The sequence below is a fragment of the Lepisosteus platostomus genome, chromosome 5, assembly GCF_059453375.1.
Source record: "Lepisosteus platostomus isolate fLepPlt1 chromosome 5, fLepPlt1.hap1, whole genome shotgun sequence".
Taxonomy (NCBI): domain Eukaryota; kingdom Metazoa; phylum Chordata; class Actinopteri; order Semionotiformes; family Lepisosteidae; genus Lepisosteus; species Lepisosteus platostomus.
This window is the reverse complement of record NC_142615.1, coordinates 25,376,391-25,401,196: the sequence shown is the minus strand read 5'-3', so window position 1 is coordinate 25,401,196 and position 24,806 is coordinate 25,376,391. Positions and strand designations below refer to the sequence as shown.

General features: G+C 45.1%; 2 non-coding genes across 2 annotated transcripts; both read left to right on the top strand.

The window, feature by feature from the left end:
- Positions 1-16,951: 16,951 nt before the first annotated feature.
- On the top strand, positions 16,952-17,024 carry trnaf-gaa (transfer RNA phenylalanine (anticodon GAA)). The gene has a single exon. It is a non-coding gene; the product is annotated as a tRNA-Phe (tRNA).
- Positions 17,025-22,607: 5,583 nt separating this feature from the next.
- On the top strand, positions 22,608-22,726 carry LOC148665420 (5S ribosomal RNA). The gene has a single exon (XR_015938081.1). It is a non-coding gene; the product is annotated as a 5S ribosomal RNA (ribosomal RNA).
- The last annotated feature ends 2,080 nt before the right edge of the window (positions 22,727-24,806 follow it).

The following is a 24,806-nucleotide window of genomic DNA, read 5'->3' as shown; positions in this document are numbered from 1 at the left end:
GAGTCACACAGACAGGGAGAGAAGCTGGGGGTCAGAGCGGGTTGGCCACTGTGCTCTTGTGCCAAACAGGTCATACAAAGACTGCCATTCCTTATATCTTTCCCTGAACCTGTGCGTCACTTCCTCACCTTCCAGAAGCAAAATATCGAGCTTCCACACACCCTTCCCCACAGTAACAGCTGTTGGAATAGAAATTGTACATGACAGCAGACAATGGTCAGAGAAAAAAAAACAGGGGTTAGGCCTGTGGTCTTGCAAGTAAAATCACGTATCAAACAAAAGGCGTGAGGCTTGGGTCCCATTAGACTAGTGCCTTGTGAAACCTGCCCTCCCCTGACTATGAAGTTTGAAGCCATCTTTCAGTTTAAAATCTTTACATAATGTTTGCAATAATATTGATGATTTATCAAATTGGACCCGCCTCTCGCCCCTCATTCTGCCTTCTCTTTCTAAAAGAGAATTAAAATCCCCAGCTAAAACCACTGGTTCCCATCCCAATAAATATACTCAGTTCCTGAATTAGGACATATCTGTCATGTGAGCAACTCAGACAATATATATTTAAGAGTTTAAATTAGACATTCATGAAACCCAGATACACCACCAGTGCTCTCCCTGGTTTCACTACAAGGTGCTGACGTACCTCTACCATCTTATTTTTAATTAGAACAGCTATACCATCAGATTTATTTTCTTTGGACCCACTCCAGATTGATGGGCCCAATGTCCCCAGTTCTTCCATTTACCTTCCTCACAAATGATAGGATATTCCTTGCCCTTAACTTGGAGCGAATGCTTCTCACATTTATTGACACAATATTAAGAGCCATACTTAAAGTAGGACCAGGGGAGACTAAAAGCTCTGGCTACAATCATTCAGTAGGTGACACCTACCCAACAGGCCTCCCCCCCCTTTTGCTTTAATTGTCTCCTCCTCCACCACCCCCACAATCCATAGGATATTTCACCACCTGCCCTCCTTGAGTCTTTGGTTCTAAAGCTTGGTCAGTAAGATCACATATATTAGAGACATCTAAACCCATGGGAGAACCTACCCGAGGACTCGGAAAATGATCTTCCCTCACTCTTCTACTCGGAGTTCAATCATTTTCTAAATCCAATGTCTCTTTTAGACTGCACCCTCTGTTCTGTACATTTCATTTGAGCACTTTCAGTCTCCACAGGTGGCAGGCTATTGGAAGAGTTCCCAGTTTTGTTCTATTTGCAAAGGAATTTGGACAGTCTTTAAACACATGACCTTCACACTCACAGAGATTACATTTCCTCACGCTTGTACATTCAGTATATGCATGTCCAATTTCCTTGCACTTAACACACACCACCTTTGTACAAGCATCCACAAAGTGACCCAGCTCCCCACATCTCCTGCACGGTTTTGGCTGCCCTTGGTAGAACACAAGGCCTCTATTTTCACCTAATCCAATCAAAGAAGGAATGTGTTTAAATCCACCATAACCATTTTTTGTCTTCATGCAATGAAACAGGTACTCTCCATGCACAGTTCCAGATGCCATCATCATCCAAGACTTTCTGAAGCTCACCTTTCACTAAACAATACTTAGACAACCATGTCAAAACATCTTCCTTCATCACCATCTCATTAAACATGCGAACAATCACAGTCCTATTAATTAATAATAATTGCTTACACTTATACAGCGCTTTTCTGGACACTCCACTCAAAGCGCTTTACAGGTAATGGGGACTCCCCTCCACCACCACCAATGTGCAGCATCCACCTGGATGATGCGACGGCAGCCATAGTGCGCCAGAATGCTCACCACACATCAGCTCTCAGTGGGGAGGAAAGCAGAGTAATGTAGCCAATTCATAGGGGGGGATTATTAGGAGGCCATGATTGGTGAGGGCCAATTGGAAATTTGGCCAGGACACCGGGGTTACACCCCTACTCTTTTCGAGAAACGCCCTGGGATTTTTAATGACCACAGAGAGTCAGGACCTCGGTTTTACATCTCATCCGAAGGACGGCGCCTGTTTACAGTCCAGTGTCCCCGTCACTATACTGGGGCATTAGGACCCACACAGACCACAGGGTGAGTGCCCCCTGCTGGCCCCACTAACACCTCTTCCAGCAGCAACCTTGGTTTTTCCCAGGAGGTCTCCCATCCAGGTACTGACCAGGCTCACACCACATTAGAAAGATCCATCAGCTTCTGCCATTCAAACATTCTAATCAGGCCCACATCTTTTTTTCTACTCTATTTTTATCCAAAATTGTTCCAGTAACTTCGCCGATTGAAACTAATGTCAAAACCAATTCCCTTCAGCAAAGTGATTAAGCATTTGACATCTAATGCCTTAATCCTTTCTGTAACACCTTCCTTGAAAAGTCCAACCGTGAAATATCACCCGAGTGAGCCGAACCCTCACCACCCTTATACACCAAAAGTGAGCAAAAGTAACGGTGCATGCCGACTCTACAGGCCGCCATGGCCGTTACAAATGTGTCAAAAGCAAACTTAACCTAAACCGAAACCTCTGCTGTGCACCAAACCCACCAAAACCCTATTCCCTTAATCTTACACTTATACAAAAACTCCACTCTCGACTTCTGGGTTTAACCCTTTACATCTCAAACACTGGTTAGAGACTCAATGTGTCCCAGGCTCAGCGGTTATATAGGACAGGACTTGGCGAGCTGCAGGTGAAACTTGTTGTTCTGCGCTCCCCGTGCGGAATGCTCGTCTCCTCCCTCCAGACTCATCAAACCGCCTTCATACTCTACAGCGGGAAAAAAAAACTCCCTTTACTGTCTTCATACAGTACATCCCTCTTAAATCCCAGAAACACAGAAACTCCGGGGCGTTTCTGTGAGTCAGTACTAGGTTTCTCTGTTCGAGGTTACAAGCAGAAACAATAAAAGCGCTGAAAGCAGGAAGTTATTTCTGCTCGTAGGCATAAATGTGTAAAAATAAATGTTCTGATTCCTAAAACCTAATAAAATCCATGTAAGTCTCCTTTTCGTCCCCAATGCATATAACTGAATATAAACCAGTCACGTTCAGCTACTTTTCTGATGTATATGAATACACTAGTTCTGGTGCAGCTCTTACAACAAAGATACTTAAGAACTTTTTTTTCATACGAGCTCTTGCCGTTTTTAAATTGAATATTTTTTCATTTCAGTAAATCACACGAAACACCAGCAACACTCATTGTAAGCATCTGACCAATCACATTCCTGAATTTTAAACCCTTTTAGTATTTATTTTTAACTTGTTTTATTTTTTTAAAATTTTAAAACCTGTTTTAAGTATTCTTGCCATTTTTAGCATATTGTAAGTGGATTTTTTCAAATATTTTATTTTTTAAATCATATCAACCCATTGTAAGTTCCCATTGATAATTCCTGAGCTTTATAACTGTGTATTATTTCTTTTTACCTTTTTTAATTTTTTTATTATTTTACAGAGCTTTTTAATATATTGTGAGCATTTTAGTGTAATTTTAAAATAGGAATATCAATGCTCCTGACTTTTAAACCTGTATTTATTCTGATATTATTCTCTCCACCTGCAAATGAGGGAGGTATTTGATTTTAAATTTGTTGATTTGGGGGGAAAATGTACATTCATTTCCTTGTATGTATCACCAGTGGGAAACTTTTTTTGGATGAATTGCATTTTTGGATGAATTGCAATCTTTACTTCAAGGCCTTCAGGCTGATATAGAAATGACGGGAGATTTAAATGACACATTTGATAAATCAGACAGGAACAGCATAACATCTAAAATGGCAGAACTCTCTAAAGTACTGAAAAAATTCCGGCACATTCATAATAAATACAATTTATTTAATTTAAAGCATAAAATTTGCTTTAAAAAGAAAACCACAATTTGTACGATATCATATTTCAATATCGACATTCAGATGAAGAATTTGAGGATTTGAATATCATTGAAAAGTACATCGATTTTGGGACAATGTTTGCATCTGAATAATCCTTCCTCCTGGAAAGAAGGAAAAAAAAGTTTTGAGTCTCAGTCTTCAGGATCCCCCCCAAAAAACGTGCACATTTGTTTCTGATGTATTTTGGATAAAGATATAACTCTCATAGAAGATACATTTTATCAGTTGAATGCAGTCGATACTTTCGACTTTTTATATGATGATAGGACCTACTGTACATTTAGGGCTCAGTACTGATAACACTGCTTCTATTGATGGAGTAGAAATAAGTGATGTACTGGCAGTTTTTTTTCTGAGGTAAGAGGTCCTAGAACACCTCCTATAAAAATGTTAAGATTCAGAGCAAGAAATATTTTTCCACCTCACCTAATGCTATTGCATTAACGAGGCTTAAGTTGGTTTCTTATTCGCCAGCTGCTGCTTTGTGTTTTTCGTTCCATCTTAAATGCTACTGCTGTGATGTTATGTCGTCTTTCGCCTGTAGATGGCTCTCTACAGTCATTTTTAAAAATACTTATCCGGATGTATTATTGTACATTTCCTCAGTAAAGGGGAATATGTAAGTAGAGACTGTCCAAATTGCATTTTTGTATGAAACACATTTCAGAAACACAACTCACAATAAAACAAACTGGCATGTTATACCACGAGTAAATAAGACAAAGGCAAAACGTAAATTCACTGGCACTAACTGCATATTTTCCACGACCTTGCCTTCTGATCATAAAAAGTCTCAAACTCTTGCATTTTACAAGAAATTTTAATATAGCCGTTTTAAATGGGACATTTAGAACATGTCATATGAGACTATATGGTTAACTGAGGATGAGCAGAGGGTGATCGAACCTACCTCCTGGTTATAAAAATGTCTAAAAATTCTGACACAGATGTGTGATAGACAATGGAAAAGACTATCAAAATCCTGAACTTCAGGACATTGTACTGTACCGTTTTTTTTAAATATGACCCTCTGAACATGGCACGAGAGAATACATTGTCAAATGGTAAATGCAATGTTTGCTATATTTCTAGGGCCCTCCCTCCTGATTTTAAAATCATCTCATATTTCTGACATCAAGGTGTGAGACACAATATAACAGACTGTCAAAATCCTGAACTTCAGGACATTTTATGATACCATTTTAAAAATATGACCCTCTGAGCATGGCATGTGAGAAAATGGCATGTGAGAATGCATTGGGAAAAGGTGAATGCAATTTCTGCTGAATTGCTATTGCCCTCCCTCCTGATTACATACTCGTCTCACAATTCTGACACTGAGGTGTGAGACACAATGTAACAGACACTATTAAATTGTGAAGTACAAGAGATTATACTGTTACGTTTTTTTTAATATTGACCCTCTGGCATGTGAGGACTTGTAGTCAACAAAATAGCACACATTCTGCCAATTTGCTTTGTCCCTCCTTCCTCGTTACCAAAACATCTTAGTATACCGACACTAAGGTAAATGTCTCTAAATCCAGAAGTTAAGTTGTCAAAGTATATCAGAGTCAACCAATACTGATCAGGTTCTGCTGCTGCTGAGCCCGCAGCCTTCACCATAAGGTCCAATTCCCCAAGCCTGTACCCTTCAGAAATTGCAGTATAGAATGAAAAAAAACTCTAATAGATATCGGCCACTGTTGGTGATTTTCCTTTAAGAGAGATAGATAATACTTTATTAATCCCGTAGGGAAACTGACAAATGATTCTCCAGAAATTTTACGGAGTGTATCACTTTCACTGAGACCGAGGAGTGTTAAGCTGTACATGAGTCTTTGTGGCTCGGTTGTTAACAAAAAGGGTGGTGGTTTGAGCCTTCCCAGGGACGCTATGAGCCTTTTAATGTACACACCCGTCTCACTTTACCTCCACGGCCGGTCTTGTACCGCAATCAAATACAGAGCCCGCAGGGGGCTGTAGGCTCGCAAATATAGCTCACTGTGTATATAATGAAGAAGTGGAGGTTAGTTTCTCATCTGCATGTTGCAGAGCCTTATGCAACTCGCAACAACAGTTGGGGTTTGATCCCTGCACGGGCTATTAGTTGAAAGACCATTGTAAATGACGTGTAACAGATTTATCCAGCTGGCTTTTATGTTTCATACTAAATTGCTATCTTGAAACCAAAATAATTAGAAATATGGAACACAACTGTTGTTCCCCATGAAGGAAAGCTGTTTTACACTGACGTCACTCCTTTTTATTTAATCCAGATTTTAAAAACAACTCCGCCCTATCAAAGGAAAATGTTACACAAAAGTTGGAAAGCACACTCTGAATCCATCTGTATATTTGATTTCCGCAATCCGTTCAAGGCTGCCTATGTTAATCGTAAGTGTATAGATGAAACATTTAATATATTGTTCAGTTTAAATCAAAATGCTTTACTACTACAAGAGAGAAGTATAGTATGGAGGATGCGACAAATGTGTGATTTCTAGGAAGAAAACTACTTTTCTTTGCGTTCGAAATTAATTCGAAACAATTGACACACAAACCCTTTGTCTTTTTTAAAGAGATTATATCTTTAAACAGACAAATGTATAAAATGTGTTTTTTTTACCTAGAGATTTTGGACAGGGGCGATGTATTACTAGTAGAGGCTGCTGACTAACACTGTACTGTCTGGAGATCAGCTCCATTTGCAATAAAAAAACATGCGTAACAAAGCTGGAGAGCAGCTGAACTTGTGCTCAGTAGTCAGTATGGTGCTGAGGGTTCAATACTGGTGTTGTTGTATTAGCACAAGCTGCACAGGCTCTGAATCAGACCATTTCAATTAGTCTGATCAGTGCAGGACAAGTTTGCCCATGTCACCCAGCTCTGATTCAAGATCGAGTTGCATCTTCAACATTTTGTTTTTGTTTCTGATCATAATTTTCTTTAGTTATGATCGATATTGAATTTTTTCTAAGTAAAACAAAACTAATCAAACATGCAGGCAGATTTTTGAAAAGTATTAGGAGTTGACAGGGCGCTCCTTCGGAATAGTCGTCAGAAAATGTGAGTAAAGGAAAGTTACGTAAACTCTCACACACAGCATTAAAGACTGGAATCTGGACATTAAAAAAACTAGCTGTCTCCCCGTCGGTAATCAAACCCCGGTTTCCCGCGTGACAGGCAGGGACACAAACAACTTTACTAACTAGGAGCGCTTGCTAGCTATTAGGAGGCATTTACTCTTAAATATGTTACTGTTTTGGTTTTCGACTTTAATTTTCCCGATACCAGTTTTTTTACAAAAGTAAAGGCACACGGCACATGTGTGGCACATCACGTCCGAGTTTAGTGACAACTACCTCAGAGATTGTAAGCTGGGTAGTTTCAGATCACTTTTTTTTAAAGGTTCAAGCAAACCCGAATACCTTTGTGTAATCGTTTTTCATAAAGTGTAATTGTATTATAGCATGTGCCCTTGATGGTTTTCTTGATACGTTATATGTGCTCTTGTTTGTATTGTATGTAGTTTTGTTGTTCAAATAAAACGTAAAAGACACAACTTTCCAGATGCGGCTGCTGTAAAAATAAAATGACATCAAGGGTGATGTACGCAGAGGTCTGAAACCTGCTCCACAGAAGATCTTTATCCAGAGGTGTTAAAGAAGTCGAGATCTCGCCATGAGAGGGGAAGCATCTCAGAAAAAGCAGGTGCAGTCAGTTCCACGGTCATAACGCCACTAAGTCGGGCGACAAGAGCAAAACCCACCCGGCTTCCTCCAGGCAAGTAATGAGACAAAGAGACAGCACGCAGCGGGTCATGTGGCTGAGCGGTCTAAGGCACTGGATTAAGGCTCCAGTCTCTTCAGGGGCGTGGGTTCAAATCCCACCGCTTCCAGGTGCTTCTGTCGAGACCCCCTTTCAGCTGGCTTCAGACGGAAGGGAGAAAACTGCTTTTTGGCAGTCTCTCGAGAAACTAAGCAAAGTGTTTAAAGATACTTTCTCAGCTTGACATCAAGGCACAAAACAAAAACCTTCTTGCGTCCTCTCAACCCAAAAGCGCTTTGCCACTTTTTGCGTTATGCAGGGAACGACGTCTGCCCAGATCACTTTTGTGTCAATGCAAATCGTAGTGTGCCCTCCGTTTTAATGTTGGCTGTGCTGGCGTGCTGCTTCTGTCTGTGAAACTTGAATGTTCTGCTTCTTCACAACAAATCGTCGGCGGGGGTTGAGCTTGTTAAATCTTTGCGCATAGCGCTCCTTTGGAAGTACTTTGTCCAAGTTCAAAAGCGATCGTGGGATTTACTTCATGCGTGCAAAAAGCATGCCTCGCACGACACCTCTACATACCCGACCACCACTGCATCACACAGCTGCCAGCGCACCTCACCGTGCCACACAGCTGCAAGCGCACCTCACCGTGCCAGGCCACCACTGCATCATACAGCTGCCAGGGCACCTCACCGTGTCAGGCCACCACTGCGTCACACATATTTCAGCGCCATATATTTCATGGATATTATGGAATATAATGGATGGATATCTTAGTTATCTTTCTAGTTCACAGGTTTGCATGCATAATTTAATTTTGAAAGCCACTGAGACATCAGGTACTACTGTTGTATTTATGAAAAAGAAACAAAACAAAAAACATTCTAACAACTGTGCCATCCTACTCCTTAGTTAATACATTTTATTATTCATCAACAGTTAACATTGTTAGCAAAATATTTTGAATTATATTTAACCCTATTTTTTCTTTAGTTTTGTATTTAACTTATTATATGATAGTCAGACTTAATGTATATTTGAACAATGAAAATATATTTTTACAAGATTTTACATTAAGCACTTAAAATTAATATGGTTAATAATAGTAAACTGTAAAATGCTGTAACAAGATCGGTTAAACTGCAAAGAAAATGCTTTCAGAGAAAATGTTTCAGGTGTGAAGAACATAGATCTCCAATGCAATTTCAACCAAACCTGTTCCCACACACCCTGCCCCCACTACCATTAGAAAATACACAAACATTTTAGCGTTTCATTTCTGAGCAGAAGACCTTCACACCTGAAGAGTGCTGGCTGTGACGAATTAAACCGGTTTTACAGGTTTCAATCACAGACCACGTGACATGGGAGTCAGGAAACTAACACACAGCGCCACTGGATTTGATAACGCTATAAAAACGCTATAAAATAATGTGACTTTAACAGAACAAGTTTACAGCACAGTACAAAAATAAATGCTGACCATGACTTTAGAAGCATAAATTGCCTTACACTCAATTTAAACACAAGCTGTCTTTAGCCCTCTAAGCTGGTTCATACAGAAATGTAGAGATCCAGGCTCAGAACACACAGCTTCATTAGCGAATACATATGCAGGACAACTAGAGAAGACGTTTTACAGAGGATGGATTTTTAGAAACATCCCATCAGTGACATCACTGAAGTCAACTCCTAGGTACTGTAACTGTAGTGTGGATAGTTTCACAAGAATCAGACAAAGGTTTAAGCATCACTTGTTCTAGATAAAACTGCAAAAAAAAAACAACAACCAATAATGTACTTCTTTGCGGCTCTGTTTGCCCAAATCATATATTCACAACGTGAAATCTAGAAAATAATATTACGTAACCAAAATCCGCAATATGGAAGCAGAACCTGTGTAATTGTTGATAGATGATGTACTCGTAACATTTTTTCAAGATGAACTACAACATTTAAAAAATGACTTGTATGTACTTGATATCTCTAATCAATCCACAGGTCCCAGCACAAAACGAAACTAAAACACATACCATTTCGCGCTTCTTATTAGTTGCTCAAAAAGTAATTTGACCGTATGAAATGCATAATATAAACCTAGAAACATATACGTGAGCAGTACTTAAGCACTGTAGTATCGGTGTTAAGACATACCTTTCAAATACTGTAAATCAAGTTAAAAATATCTCAAGACCGATTCTGGTCATAATGAAACCATGTTTCGTGTATGTTTTCTTTTTCATCTTGAAATAACTCATTTCTAAATACCTTTTTCACTGTTAACATCTTGCAGCAACTCTGCGACAAAATATACACTCTGACAGTTCATCCTGCTACCAACATTAAATAAAACAAATCTTAAGATTTCTATATTTATGTCTTTATTTAGTGGTTTCATTAGTGACAAAGGCTAAACTTTCTTGGAAAAATGTATTTTATATGTTGCGGAAAAAAGTGACTTGCTTTAACAAAATATGTTTACAAATCCTTTCACCTGGCATTTTCGAAGTTAGAAATTATGGAACGCTCTGTTAAAAGCAAGGGAGTTTTTATGTCCGTTGCAGTTCTTTTGCAACATGAATATAATTATATCGTTATTAATTTCTTGAGATACGCAATTCCATATTATATTTCCTTTTAATCAAATTCTAAAAGTATGCTTGTTGACTCCGGTATCGCGTTAGTTAAAGACTTCGAAGCTTACAATGTTTAGGAAGAAATGGAATACTGGTGTGTATTTTTTTCTTTAAAGTACGGAGACCAGCCATATACTGTCTGTTTATGTTCCAAAATTAATATCGTTTATGGCCTTCACACGCGTTACAGTATGCTCCTATTCTTTTTATGCTCAGAAGAGCCCACACACTCAGCTCTTAACCCCAGTGTGCAGAAAGGGTCAAAACGTGTTTCTCAGCAGAAATAAACATGTTTCTGCAAGTTTGGTCAACCCCATGTAAGTTATGGGGCAGTAACAGCACACTTTTCAAAACGTGTTTTTCAGCCCGAAATAAACGCGTTTTTTCAGACAACTGAATCCCCATGTAATAATATTTCCCTTCAGTGGTAAATTAGATATGAATATTCAATACTTAAATGGGCACAGTTAAGACATTAAATATACATATTCATACTGTATACAGTACAGTTTGCATACGGTAATATGTTTATGTTACGCGATTAAAAAATAAATAAATAAAAATGAAAAGTCCAGCACCAGCTGGATTTGAACACACAACCTGCCAGTTGGTAGTCACGCACCTAGACCAGTAGGCTACAAGACAGCTCGCATGAACACGTAGGCGAAACAGCCCTACAGAGCCCTGTCGCAGTACATGGATATAATCATACCGTTATTAAATTCTTGAGATACGCGATTCCATATTATATTCCCTTTTAATCAAATTCTAAAAGTATGCTTGTTGACTCCGGTATCACGTTAGTTAAAGACTTCGAAGTTTACAATGCTTAGGGAGAAATGGAATACTGGTGTGTATTTTTTTCTTTAAAGTACCAAGACCAGCTATATACTGTATGTTTATGTTCCAAAATTAATATCGTTTATGGCCTTCACACGCGTTACAGTAAGCTCCTATTCTTTTTATGCTCAGCTACTAAGATTTCCCTTCAGTGGTAAAATTCAATATCTACAACGGGCACAGTAAAGACGTTTACAGTAAGTCTTTCTACGACAGACCAACGGACCACGAGTGCCCCTGTCGGTCAACCAATCACGCACCGCGGTATTTTGCGTCATCGCGCGTCACGATGCACGACGCCGTAGCCAATTACCTCCGGTACGTGTCTGTACCGCGCACTTTGAATGGCTGCATCTGTAAGGAGATTGGAAAATATAAGAGCGTCTGAAACTTATAAGTACAGTACAGGTGGACGTAAAAGTAGTTAGATAAACAGTTTTTGTATTTTTATACAATTAGTTGCAATAGTGGAAACAATTTGGATTTTTTCGAATGTCTCAAAACCAGACATGCTGAAACGCTGTAGGTTTAGAATCGAGACTGGGGAGAATAACGTCTTGTGAGAAGATCTGTTTACCTAACGATTAGATCCTGTAAATCCCTTGTAGCCTCCCTAAGTCTGTCCCAGTCCAGTGGATAAAAATGTATTGTTAATGGAGTGTTGGTTTCTCTGTTAGGGGATACTGGAGCACTACTGTCATGCTTGTTTCACTCCTCTGTTCAACAGTGTGCTATAGAGTAATGTATATGGGGAGACGGCAGGAAGCCACAGGAGTATTGGGGCAGCAGGTTTTACTTGCCGAGTACCAGATTTTAATGGGTGGTTTTATCCCTGATCTATTGGGTTGGAATATTATGCATTACAAAGAATGACTATCCAGAACAGGGTATCACGTGGCTTCAACTGACTGTGATCACTCAGTATGTTGATGGTATTCTGAGTTCTTCCCCTGACGAGGAAACCCACAAGTCTGAGTTGCTTCAGCTTTAGAGTGTCTAATATTAAGCAGTTATAATAAGGCCCTTTTGTGTCGAGCATTGTGGAATTTTAACAGGGCCAGGGTGCAATGTTTTTACGGGGTGAGCACAACTTTTAACAGATCTGCTTAAGGGGGGAGTGCAGTACAAGGACAAGATTGCCTTGGTTCCAGCAGCAAAAGCCGCCTGTAATAATTTGAAACAAGCTCTCTTACAGGTGCTGAGACTGGGGTTTCCTCAGATGGATCAACCATTCCTTTATATGTAAGTGTGGACAAAGGGTTACTGTATATGTATATAATGTATGTATTTGTTGCATGTAGGCCACAATTCTGGATGGCTATGGAGAAATAGGATTCTCTCACAACGGCAGGGACTCCAGTTAAGAATACTGGGCTTGTCTCTGAACTGATTTGTAGTTTTACAGCTGCCGACAGAAGCAGCTTGAGTAAGGTGTAAATAACACAATAAATAAAGAATTCCAGTAACTCAAGGTAACAACCATGCAGATGCAGATGCCAGACGAGCGGCACTGGGAGAGCGGGAGTCTGAGACCCCTGTGAAACCTCTATTGGGGAAAGGGGAGAATTCAGGTTGAGGGCTTTAATAGATGTTTAATAGTGGTTAGAACAAATGTGTAAAAATGTGGGGTTGTATAATGATGGGATGTGGGCTGGCACATACCCAAGTGTATGACAAAGATGATCCCGTGGTACGGACTGCCCTTCCCCTTGGATACTGATCTAGGGGCATACTACACTGGGAAGGTGTGCCAGGCTGTAATTGCCTCACTAGGGGTAAGTTAGAAGTCACATTGCCCCCATCACCCACAGTCTGAAAGACCAACTAAGGAAATATCAACTGAAGGAACACCGTGGGTAGATGCTCTACCTGCAGTCCTGTGCGGTTTGCGGGCTGGAGCAAACAGAACTGTGAGACTGAGCCCATTTGAGATCATCACGGGCAGCCAAAGAAACTCCCTGGAGGCCAAGTTTGGCTAACGCACTGATGAATTAACTAACTCTCTATTAAAGTATTGTAGGTTTGTTAACTGAAGCAGTGCACAGGGCTCGTGAACAGGTGCCGGACGCTTGGGGACCTCCAGTAGAGGTGAGACACGACCGGATACCTGGCGAGTGGGTGTAGGTGAAGAAGAGATACCCTGCCAGACGTTGCAATCCTGCTGGGAGGGACCATATCAAGTGCCACCAACTACTGACTGTGCCATCTGAGTGACAGGATGAGATCGCTGGATCCGCGTATCGCACTTTCACCGACCCACGGCACCAGAGACTGAGTGAACAGAAAGAAGGATGTTGTTACCGTTTCTGTGTCTGATGTTTCCTAAGACCAACAGTGTGCTTGTTAGGCCTGAGGAGCATTTCTGGGGATATGGTATCAATACGTTCCGGGTGTTGGCATATCTATAAGCCAAAAAATTATAATCGGAGTTGGGTCAGTATTGCTGTTCCAAGATCCTGACGATAGATCTCCACATGGCTGAGGTCTGCGTTTGGGTCCTGGAGTAGGACTTTATGTATTTGTAGGATTAGGGTTGTTTTATATGTATAATTGTAACTATCACTTGTACAAAAACATCAATAACATATTGTTGTAACTGTGGAACACACAATGTCATGGTAATGCATGCCTGTACATCTAAAAAGGAAAGATCTGCCCTGACATTGTATGTGTAAAAATAGGCAGTCCTGACGTATGCCATATTTTATAAGGGGGGAATGAAGTAAGAGATAAGATGTAAAAAGGGTTAACTTAAGTCAGTTCTGCCTGAAAATTAGACTTCTAAGCAACAGGGGTTTATGGCAGGAAAGGGGGTTAACTGATAAGGATTCCAGATGCGAACAAGGAACCCCCTGGGGGCATAATCTTAGACTGACCATTTGGCCAGGGCCTCTTAACTGGCCAAATACCATGACCCCACCCCTTACCATAACATTGAATGACGTCTGAAGCAGCAAGCAAGGACTATATAACCTAAAAGTTTGTACCGGCACATCGAACAATACTTCGGTTTTGTTGTTTCTTGCGGGAAACAAGACTTCGGCTTTATTGTTCCTTGCATGCAATAAACTCATCTGTTTTACTTCATCTTGGGATCAAGAACCTTATTCCTTCTGTTACAACAGTACCAAACGCACGTTTCTTCTGTAACCGGAGCCGATCATTTGCAATTCGGCTGTGCTGACAGACCAGGACGAGCTCTGTCGGCTCAAAAGCAGCGCAGGACCTGCAAGTACAACAGAAAGATTAGCATCCAGCGGGGGCCTCTTAGTGAGCCCAAGATCTCATCAAGAATCGGCTCCAGCAACAGGGCTGGGCGCATTGTTCCATTTTCCGACCACTCTCGGTGTAAACAAGTCCCTCCTGGTCTCTGCTTGAATTGCACTTTCCTGCGTTTGCTTTGGTGTAAGTGGCTTCCCCTGCATGGGCGAATGTGAAGAAGATCCTTAGTAAGTCATTGAAGAAAACCGAGAAGAGGTCGAAGTGGCCTCTGTCGTTCATCAACGATCCAGTCAGGCAGTACTCCTCTGTAAAGCGCCGTTCGTTCACATCGATTGGCTTTTTCTTGCCTTCATTCGTGCAAGTAGTAAAAGCGGACGCCCCTATTCTGCCGTGACCCGGATTCAAACCGGGGTTGTTGCGGCCATAACGCAAAGTACTGACCACTATACGATCACAGCGAGTTACCGAGACACACGCGGCAGGGCGGAAAGGGCTGTGCTCTCTTCGTGTGACATAATTCGGAAAAGTCCTGACGTTGCATTTCAACTGAGCCCCAGTATACATCGACCCTTCGACACTCTGAGTGACAACTCTCTTGCGTGTTTTCTCATATTTATGTAGTTTCCTTGCATGATGCCGGGAACAGCATGGTTGTTCGCTGCCATATAGTAAGGCGGTTAGGGTTCCTGGTTTTCACCCAGGCGGTTCGACTCGGTTTTGCCTCCTGCTTTCCAAAAGATCAGCACCGTGTACGAAAGAGCCGCATTAAAACTACTCGAACGTGCAAAACGTGCGAGAAGAGGGGGCGCTTGTTTCCAACCGAAACTTCTCGCGTGTGAGACGAGCTGATCATCGCTGTGGGAGGGTTACTCTGGTAGACAGGGCTGACCTTCGGCAATAGGATTTATAGTCTCCAAGATGATATTTGCACTTTCTAGAGAGGCGATTTTCTCCACTTCAGTAGCCCGATTTCGTCGATTGCGTGGAGAGGGCTGTAGAATGTGGCGCCGCCTTTCCTGCTCCGTCCATGACAGGCGTGCTGGTCTCTGGAGAGAGAGCACGGTCCATCAGCGCACTCCAATAAAGGCACTGGAAGCAGCTGAATCGCATTGGCGAAGCTCAGCACTGGGCCGCTGGGCACGTCTTACCACCGTTTCCATAGTGTAGTGGTTATCATGTTCGCCTCACACGCGAAAAGTCCCCGGTTCGAAACCGGGCGGAAACAGACATCTTTTGTCGCCAGGCACAAAAGGGGATTGGGGATTCGTCGAGCGCTGTGATCGAACAGACCCACTCACCTCTTAGTGTGGCGGGATCTGCACAGTGCATGTCGCAGCGCTTCCTGCTTTCACTTCAATGTGCTTCCTGATGTCGAGTCGTGTGCCGTGCGGAGGCTCTGAAAGCAAGAGCAATGAAAAGGTGCACGACGCTGTGAAAGAAAACAGAGAAGTGAAAGGCAGTCATTTCTCTAAGGAGGTGAAAGAAGAGCTACTCCCCGTCGGGGAATCGAACCCCGGTCTCCCACGTGACAGGCGGGGATACTTGCCACTATACTAACGAGGAAGACATCGCTCTCTCCAACCCCCGGCATCGTGTCCCAACCCAGCATGCTGGAAGCCGACGCGTGCTGTGATCCCTTTACGGAGCAGAAATGACAACCGAGGAGCCGAGAGATCATTTCAGCATTTCGCGTCTGAACGGAAAACACAAACGACCAACTCGGAATGACTTGCCTTTGACGCTTTTCAAAGCGTTCTTTGTGCACGACGACTGCGCCGCCTAGCAGATACAAATGGGTTGTACAACTTTGAACTAGCAAATGGAAGAGGGCTAAGCCCCCTCTCTTTTAGCCCAGGTTCGATCTGTCTCCCAGAATCACCAGGGCGCACACACACACACACCCGTGCCGTTGAAGTGCTCTGCTTCATTTCTAAGGGCAACTCAACATTCACTCCTACCCCGAGTGCAGAAAAGACAGCATCCACAGCAACAACAGCTCAGGTCTCTGCACAGGAGCTAAGCTGCCCTCATCTCCTCTGCTCTGCGGCTCCTGCGGAGTGGAGTCCTGCCTGGAGCCGTGTTTGCAGGCAGCGGCTCCCCGCGCCCTGTCTGGGCGTCGTGTCCAAGAGCTCCTGGGAGGAAGAGAGAGCCCTCCCACTCGGGGGCTTTTCCACGGTCTGTGTGAGGAGGGGCGGGTGTGTCCAGTAGCGTATCGAGCGGAAGCCTGGGGCGGCGGAGAGCTGTGATCGTGCAGACCTTGAGGTGTCACCTCTTTGTCTGCTTTCCCGCCCCCCCTCCGCCCAAGCTCTGCTCCAAAGTAGCCCGGCAACCCCTCACACCTGCACGTGTCACAACCTAAGGTGCGGTCATGAGACACCCATGGGGTGTCGTTCTGTTCTGGCTAATTGTTTCCTGCCCGTCGCAGGCAGGAGTCCATGCGAGGAAGATGCGCTGGACAGAGCTCAGAGGGCGCAGCTGGGTGGCTTTCCTTCTGAGTGACGTTCCTGCAACACTCTCCCGCTACTCTTGGTGCGCTCATGCCACAACACAGGAAGGCTGGAGCAGGTGGCTGTGGGATTTGCGCACCGCCGAAATAGCTCAGTTGGGAGAGCGTTAGACTGAAGATCTAAAGGTCCCTGGTTCGATCCCGGGTTTCGGCATTTTGTTTCATCGCGCCCTTTGTTCCTCTCTCCAGCGCCCCCTCCCTAAAGTGACGCGTCCCTTTCTCAGACCGAAACGCAAGCGAGACACCAGCAGCGGCCCCTGCAGGTTTCCATGCAGCGGCTATCACGTTCGCCTAACACGCGTAAGGTCCCCGGTTCGAGACCGGGCGGAAACAGCCTCGTTTTGCACGCTCCTGTACTTCACAGAGGTCTTGAGCGACCGGTCATTTGTTCCCAATGTATTTCCGGTGCCTTCGTGCACTCTTGTACCAAACGCACGTTCCTTCTGTACGCGGAGCCGATCATTTGCAATTGGGCTGTGCCGACAGACCAGGACGAGCTCTGTCGGCTCAAAAGCAGCGCAGGACCTGCAAGAACAACAGAAAGATTAGCATCCAGCGGGGGCCTCTTAGTGAGCCCAAGAGCTCATCAAGAATCGGCTCCAGCAACAGCGCTGGGCGCATTGTTCCATTCTCCGCCCACTCTCGGTGTAAACAAGTCCCTCCTGGTCTCTGCTTGAAATGCACTTTCCTGCATTTGCTTTGGTGTAACTGGCTTCCCCTGCATGGGCGAATGTGAAGAAGATCCTTAGTAAGTCATTGAAGAAAACCGAGAAGAGGTCGGAGTGGCCTCTGTCGTTCATGAACGATCAGTCAGGCAGTACTCCTCTGTAAAGCGCCGTTCGTTCACATCGATTGGCTTTTTTTTGCCTTCATTCGTGCAAGTAGTAAAAGCAGACACCCCTTTAGGGAGCCTGTCAGCACCCGGCGTTTTCCCCTTCTGTAAGCTCTCCATAGCCTCTCAGCTCTTCTACTGTCAAATCCCCCTCAAGTACTTCCCTATCTTCTTCACTCAAAACGTTTTCTAGCTTTGAGGTAAAAAAATGAATTTCTTCATCCTTTACCTCTGTAGAGCTGTACAGTCTTGAGTAGAAGTGTCACGCCCTCTGCAGCCAGAGGGTGGTCCTTCTCTGTCCTGTCCCTAGTTTCTGGTCTGCTGTCCTTCCTGTCCCTCTCTTTCCCTTGGCTAAATATTTCAGGGTCTTGCACTCTGTCCTCGCTCAGCACTGACGTTCGGATGTCCTGAGACCCGCCTAGCACCAGGGCGCCCCACGTCCGCTCCCTGAGGGCACAGGTTTCTATACGGCATTCCTGAACTCTTTGCACTAATGAGCCCGGGCCTTTTTCCCGTATCGCCGCTAAGCATATGGGTCTTTTTCCGCCCTCCTGCTCCCCACGGTTAGTCCCCTTGGACGTCCGTGACAAGAAGGCCTCGATGCAGGAGAGGATAGCACTCGGCTCTGTTCTCTCTCTTCCCTCCTCATCAACTACACTTTCCATGACAGACTTGGAGCCTACCACTTTCCTGAAAAAGAAGCAAGTACACTTCTCATTTTCTTCCAAGAACTGCACTCTGCTTCTTAACAGCACTCCTCGACTACTTTCTTCCGCTATGCTCCGGACATCCTTTTTTAAAAGGGTGATATCCTCGAGCACATCGAAGCCACTGTCTCGTGTAGAGACGCTGCAGCTGCCTCTGTTTCCTGGCTAGCACTCTTCTCCGTCTGGCAGCAGCCTTCCTTCCCTCATCCATGAAAAAGGCCTTTGTCCTCACCTTCACCTCCTCCCACCACTCTCCTACTGACTCGTACAGACACTGCAAGGACAGCCACTGTGATAGTTTCTCCTTGTAGCGGGATACTACCCCCTCATTCTCTGGCAGCTTTGTGTTGAGTTTCCAGAGGCCTGGGCCAAAGACAGTCCCGCCCTGGAGTTCCACTCTACACCCTAAAGCCTGATGATCTGAGAAGAAGACAGGCTGAAGAGTGACCCCAACAACTTTCACTCTCTCTGAGACAAAGCAATAGTCAATTCTGGAGCTGCTATTCCTCCCTGACCATGTATATCCTGCTATTGTGGGATATATACATCTATATGTGTCTGAGAGTTTAAAGTCTTGAACTAAGTTTTGCAGGGCCAGTGAGCTGGAATCCAATTTTATCGGAGAGCTAGACTGCCTATCTGTGTGCTCTAAGATACAATTAAAATCCCCTCCCACTATCACGTCTGTGCTACATAACAATAGGGGAGAGAGTGCTTTGAGTAGCTCCACCCTTCCTCCAACGTCAGTAGGACAATACACATTGATTAGACGCAGGTTAACGGTCCCCCATTCCACATCCACACACAGCAACCTGCCATCTATGACCCTCTGAATACTTTTCAATTTGAATGCCCATCCTTTGAAAAGAATGGCCACGCCAGAGGTTCTGTTGTTATTGTCCCCTGACCAATCAGAAGGCCCTTTATCCCACCTATCTTCAAAGCTTTTATACCTCTCTTGATTTACTTCTTTTTCTTCTTACCAATTTCCTGCCAGCCATCCTCTGAATGAGCCTTCATCAGGGTGGCAGCAGTAATAGCGTTCACGGAGTCCATTTCAGGGAAGGGGGTAGAGGGAGGGGTGCAGGGGTTCCAGCTGTCCCCATCACCATGCTCTCCTTCCTCCTCGCTCAGGGAGAAAACAGAGTCATTTTTCCTTTTCCTCAAGTCCAGCTCCTGGGAGCACTGAGGGGAAAGGGGTGCAGCCGATGCACCAGTCTCCTCTTCCCCCTCACCCACCAGCTGCTGCAGATCCTCCGTGATGGACTGGATGGAGGTGAGGAGGGCATCTGTAGGACTTGCAGAGTCTGAGAAAAGCAGCTCTGCTGAATCCTGGGTATCCTCGCTGGACCCGCTCCACTGGGGGACCCCACACTGGCCCTCGTTCTGAGGAGCAGGAGTGGGGGAGGGGTCCTCGCTGTTCTCGGGGGTTTTCAAACCCTCGTGCTTGTCTGGTGCAGTCTGCAGTTGTGGGGGCGTAGTGGATTTCTCTTCCACCGGCCCCGGAGCCACAGCAGGACTGATCCTGGCTGGAGGCTGAGAGTCTTTGTCCAACAAGGGTTCTTTGTTTGACTTGTTATTTGCTTTGGATTTTCAGGCCGGTTTGGCTGAAACAAGCACTGCCTCATCCTTTCTCATTTTGAGTTTATTGGCGTAGGCGTGAGGGCAGTTCTTAAAAACGTGTCCTTCCGAGCCACATAAATTGCAATTTGGCAGCATTGAACAGTCAGAGGATAAATGTCCCTGTTTGCCACAGGTCTTGCAGCATTTCACAGTGCAGGACAATGCCAGGTGTCCCACAGCACCACAGCGCTGACACACCTTTGGTTGTCCCACATAAAAAACATAGCCATTGCAGGTGCCCAGCCGGATTGTAGAGGGCAGGTGCCTTAAGCCTCCATTTACATTGTCCGGTAGCAAACGAACCTCGAATTTCCTTGCCTCCTGTTTTTATACTGTCAACATCTCTAACCTCAGTTCCATGGTGGACGGTGCAGTACTGGTTAAGCCAGGTTTGAATGTCCTCCGTCTTTGCCAGATTCGAGAACATAACAACATGCACTGTTTTCCTCTCTCTCTGTGTCAGAGGCTGCAAGTTGATCTTCTCAAGGGCAGGAACTTTCCCTCTTTTTGCCTCAAACACATCCACACATCGTTCAAACAGAGAATAGGTAGCAAAAACAACCTCAAATGCTTTCTGACCTGGGAGAGCGAAGATGAAATCCAAGTGCCGAGGTTCAAAGCCAAGTTCCTTCTGCAACACTTTTCTACTGAACTGCATGCGATCCATGAAGAGGTCATCCAAAACCTCAAAACGCACAGCATTCTTGCGGGATCCAAAAGTTGCCATTTCGTAAACTGCAAAACAAACACTGCTTCCACAAAACAAGCAAACAATCCAACTACTCCACCTACAGGATGATCAAGGTATCTCCACTGCCAGGTAAGTATAAGTTATATAAGGCCCTGCAAGCGGCCCGGACCCACAGCACAAAGTGCGCAGCCTAGCCCAGCTCCTCGCCCCGCACGCCACTGCCTCCTGCTGGGCCCACTCTTTCGCACACTCACACGCCACACTAACACTCAAAAGGGTGGGCAAAACGAGAAAACGAGCACGCCGTTTCCTACACATCTGCAGTCGCCAATGCGCATTCGCTGCATGTCCCGGGATGCAATTCGGCCTCATTTGCATAACACCAGACCCACAAATCGCTACGCAGGCTCGCGTCGTGCGCCTGCCACGCACCAAACAAACACTGGAGCCTTTTCAGCAATTTCCAAAAAATGGGCCTGCTCGCCTGCCCACAAGGCTCCGTCTCTTACCCGCTCTCCAGAGCCTGCTGCCTTCTGTGCTGTTCTCTCGGCACCACTGCAGCGCACACAACACGCTCCGCCGCAGGGAAGGCTCGCTCCGTGTGCACACGTCCTTTCAATGCCAGTTCAACAAGTGCTCCGCATTAGCGGCGTCAGGGCTCCGGCGTGTCACACCTCACCTCACCTCGCACAGCCCCCTCTTCGAATGTCTGGCGCTGGGCATGCCCCACTCTCCTCCACCTTATCTTATCGCGTGTGACCACCGACAATGGCCACAATGTCGGGGAATGGCACCTGTAAAGTGTTAATTGGGGCACAGGAACAGCCCGTCTCGTCCTGGGGGCCGGCTTCAAAGACAATAAAGCAAACACAGCGTGGCGGGGGAAGAAGACGACACGACACATGCAGGTACATTCAGCTCCGGCGGGAACGAGTCATTTGTCGGTCTTTTCAAGTGCTGGGAGCCGAGTAATCCTTCGCTTGTATCGTTTCTCCCCTGTGACTAGATCTCACCCTGCGACTCTCGACTGGGCTCACCCACGGCAGCCCAGCAGGTGTGAGCCTAGCCGGCACCCGGATAGGAGATTCCCCCCGGAAAAGCTCAGGTTGCTGCTGCTCCTGCAAGAGGTGTGACTGGGACCAGTAGGGAGCGCTCACCCTGCGGTTTGTGTGGCTTTCTTATGCCCCAGCATCCTGATGGCGACCCTCCTTGGCCATTAAGAAATCCCAGGGCGTCTCTCAAAAAGAGCCGCCGGGGGTGTCACTCTGGTGTTAGTGTTCCCCTTTACCAATCAGTCGGGGTCTCCTCCTAATCCCCGTCTCATATGTAACAATCAATGACGAGGCCCCCCTGTCCCGCGATATTGTATTTGTCCCCTGGCCGCTGGCTGGCGCCGTGAGATTTAGTACTCGCGCAAGAGAGCGCGAACGCGGTCCCCTGCCCCCCACAAAGTGTGCGCTCCAGGTTCCCTCTCGGGGCTCTGCAACACAGCGGAAAGGCAGCGAGAAGGAGCCTCTTGCTCTGACGCCGCAAGGCCACAAGAGGGCGGAGGCGCAGAGCGCCCGGCCGACATGTTGGACTGGTGTGCTTTATGTGCTGAAATAAACACGCGACAGCCCAGAAATGTTTTGAGTGCTGTGCACTGGAGGTTTTTGTCTTGTGAAGACTTGCCTTGTGCTCCTCCAAGCAGTTTGTTTGTTCTCCTCCAGTGCGGGACAAGCCAACACAAGGGAGCACATTCGCCAACATCCAGGTACGCAATGTGATTTGGAAAGCAGCTCCTTTCCAAAGAGTTGCACACGAACGATCCTTCAGTCCCGCTCGGGGGGCACGGAGCCCCAGCCACACACAGCTTCAAGTAGCGAGTCAGGCACCATAGCTTTCGCTTGTGGCCACACCACCCTGAATGTGCCCGATCTCGTCTGATCTCTGAAGCTAAACAGGGATGGGCCTGGTTAGTACTTGGATGGGAGACCGCCTGGGAATACCAGGTGCTGTAAGCTTTTAAGCGCAGGAGGCGCCCTATCCCCGCTCGCTCGCTCATTCCCCTGTTCACACGTGCAGTGCGGCTTGTCCGTCTATTTATTTGTCAGCTTTGGCGAGACACGGGTGCTTGTGTATTAGCGTGAGCGTTTTTTATTCTGATCATGAACAGTTTTACAAGTCCGCAAAGGATCGAGGAAAGGTTTATCGCCAGCTGAAAAGAGACACAGCGCTTCGGCTGTGGAGACTTGTTCGGCTGGCGTTCGGGGAGTCGCGTTTTTCAGAACTGTATTGAGATCGTTTTCCACAGAGCTCAGATGTCAAAGCACAGCAGCAGCTCTCCACAGCGATCCTCTATAGCGCCCTTTCAGCTCCGTCCTCATTGGAAGGAAGCAAGAGTGAAAGGCTGAAGTGAAATAGAGCGGGGACGAAGGCAGTGAAGAGAGAGAACGTGGGAAGAAGAGAAAAACGCAAGGGAAAAAAAACAGCGTCGTAAAAGAGGTGACGGAGCTGTCCTCTCTATGAGAAGAAGAAGAGGATTTGTTTGTCTTTAGTAAGACTTTATTTTTTGTGAATTTTTGTGTTTTTTTTGGTGTTTTTTGTTGATTTTTGAAGCCCTCCCCTTCAGCCTAGCTCTGTTTGGGGAGGGGAGAGACTTTTGGTTTTTTTTTTGTTGCTTTTTTGTTGCTTTCTGAGTCCTGTTTGTGTTTTAATGGAAGGAAAAAACATGGAGGCAGAGAATGTTATTGTAGTGGAGGAGGAGAGTGGTGTAGGAAAGAGAAGGATGAGGAATTCGGACCGACCCCCCCGGCGGCTTTTTGCAAGGGCGCATACTGTTGTGGTGGATGTGAGCGGCGTGGAGAAACCGTCTGCGGGTGCTATTATCGCAGCTGTGCACGGCGTCTGTGGGGAGGGCTCTCTTTTTGCCTGCCACCCCCGGACGCCAAAAGAGTTTGAACTGACTCTGGACTCAAAGGAACATGCAGACGCGGTGGCTGTGGGGCTGGATGTGCAGGGCACACCCTGCTACTGCCGCTGGCTGGAGCGGAAGGAGGTAGTGGTGTCCTTCCTCCTTTTCCCGGCATATATCTCAAACGAGACTATCAAGGAGAAGCTGAGTAGCTGGGGGGTGAGAGTGATTTCGGACATCAGGATGCGCCACTACCCTGGGACCACCATTGCTGATGGCATGAGGTTTGTTCGGATTCGCTTTCCCGAGCATGTACAGATGCAGCCATTCAAAATGGGTGAGGTATTTCGCGGCATACCCCGGTGGGCGTGTCGCGGTATCACGCGGTATCACGCAGTTCACGTGTGTCACGTGACTAACTATCCGGCGTCGCCTTGTAAAACCGCCAGGGGGAGCTTAACCTCTCATGTACAGCATTTGAGCCTTTAATTTTGAACTGTGTATTACAGCATGTTAATCATCAGTCATTAAAATGTTGGTATATTTTATGAAAGCAAGATTGCTCAGTTGGACAAAAGTACACAACCTACCTTTATCAGAAATATATATGCATCAAAGCCTTTACTGAAGATATTACTAATAGTATTAATAATGGATGACCTTGGACAAGCTGTATACTCAAAGTATAATTTCTTTAGCACATTTGTACAAGCACTTGGAATCTGTCCAAGCCATACTTTGTCAGGCATTTTGTTTTACTTCAACGGGCATAAAAACTTCCTTGCTTTTAACAGGGCGTTTCATAATTTCTAACTACGAAAATGATTTAAAATGCGACACCTATCATGAAAAGAAAAAAATACACACCAGTATTCCATTTCTCCCTAAACATTGTAAGCTTCGAAGTCTTTAACTAACGTGATACCGGAGTCAACAAGCATACTTTTAGAATTTGATTAAAAGGGAATATAATATGGAATCGCGTATCTCAAGAAATTAATAACGATATAATTATATTCATGTTGCAAAAGAACTGCAACGGACATAAAAACTCCCTTGCATGGTTTCATTACGACCAGAATCGGTCTTGAGATATTTTTAACTTGATTTACAGTTTTTGAGAGGTATGTCTTAACACCGATACTACAGTGCTTAAGTACTGCTCACGTTTATGTTTCTAGGTTTATATT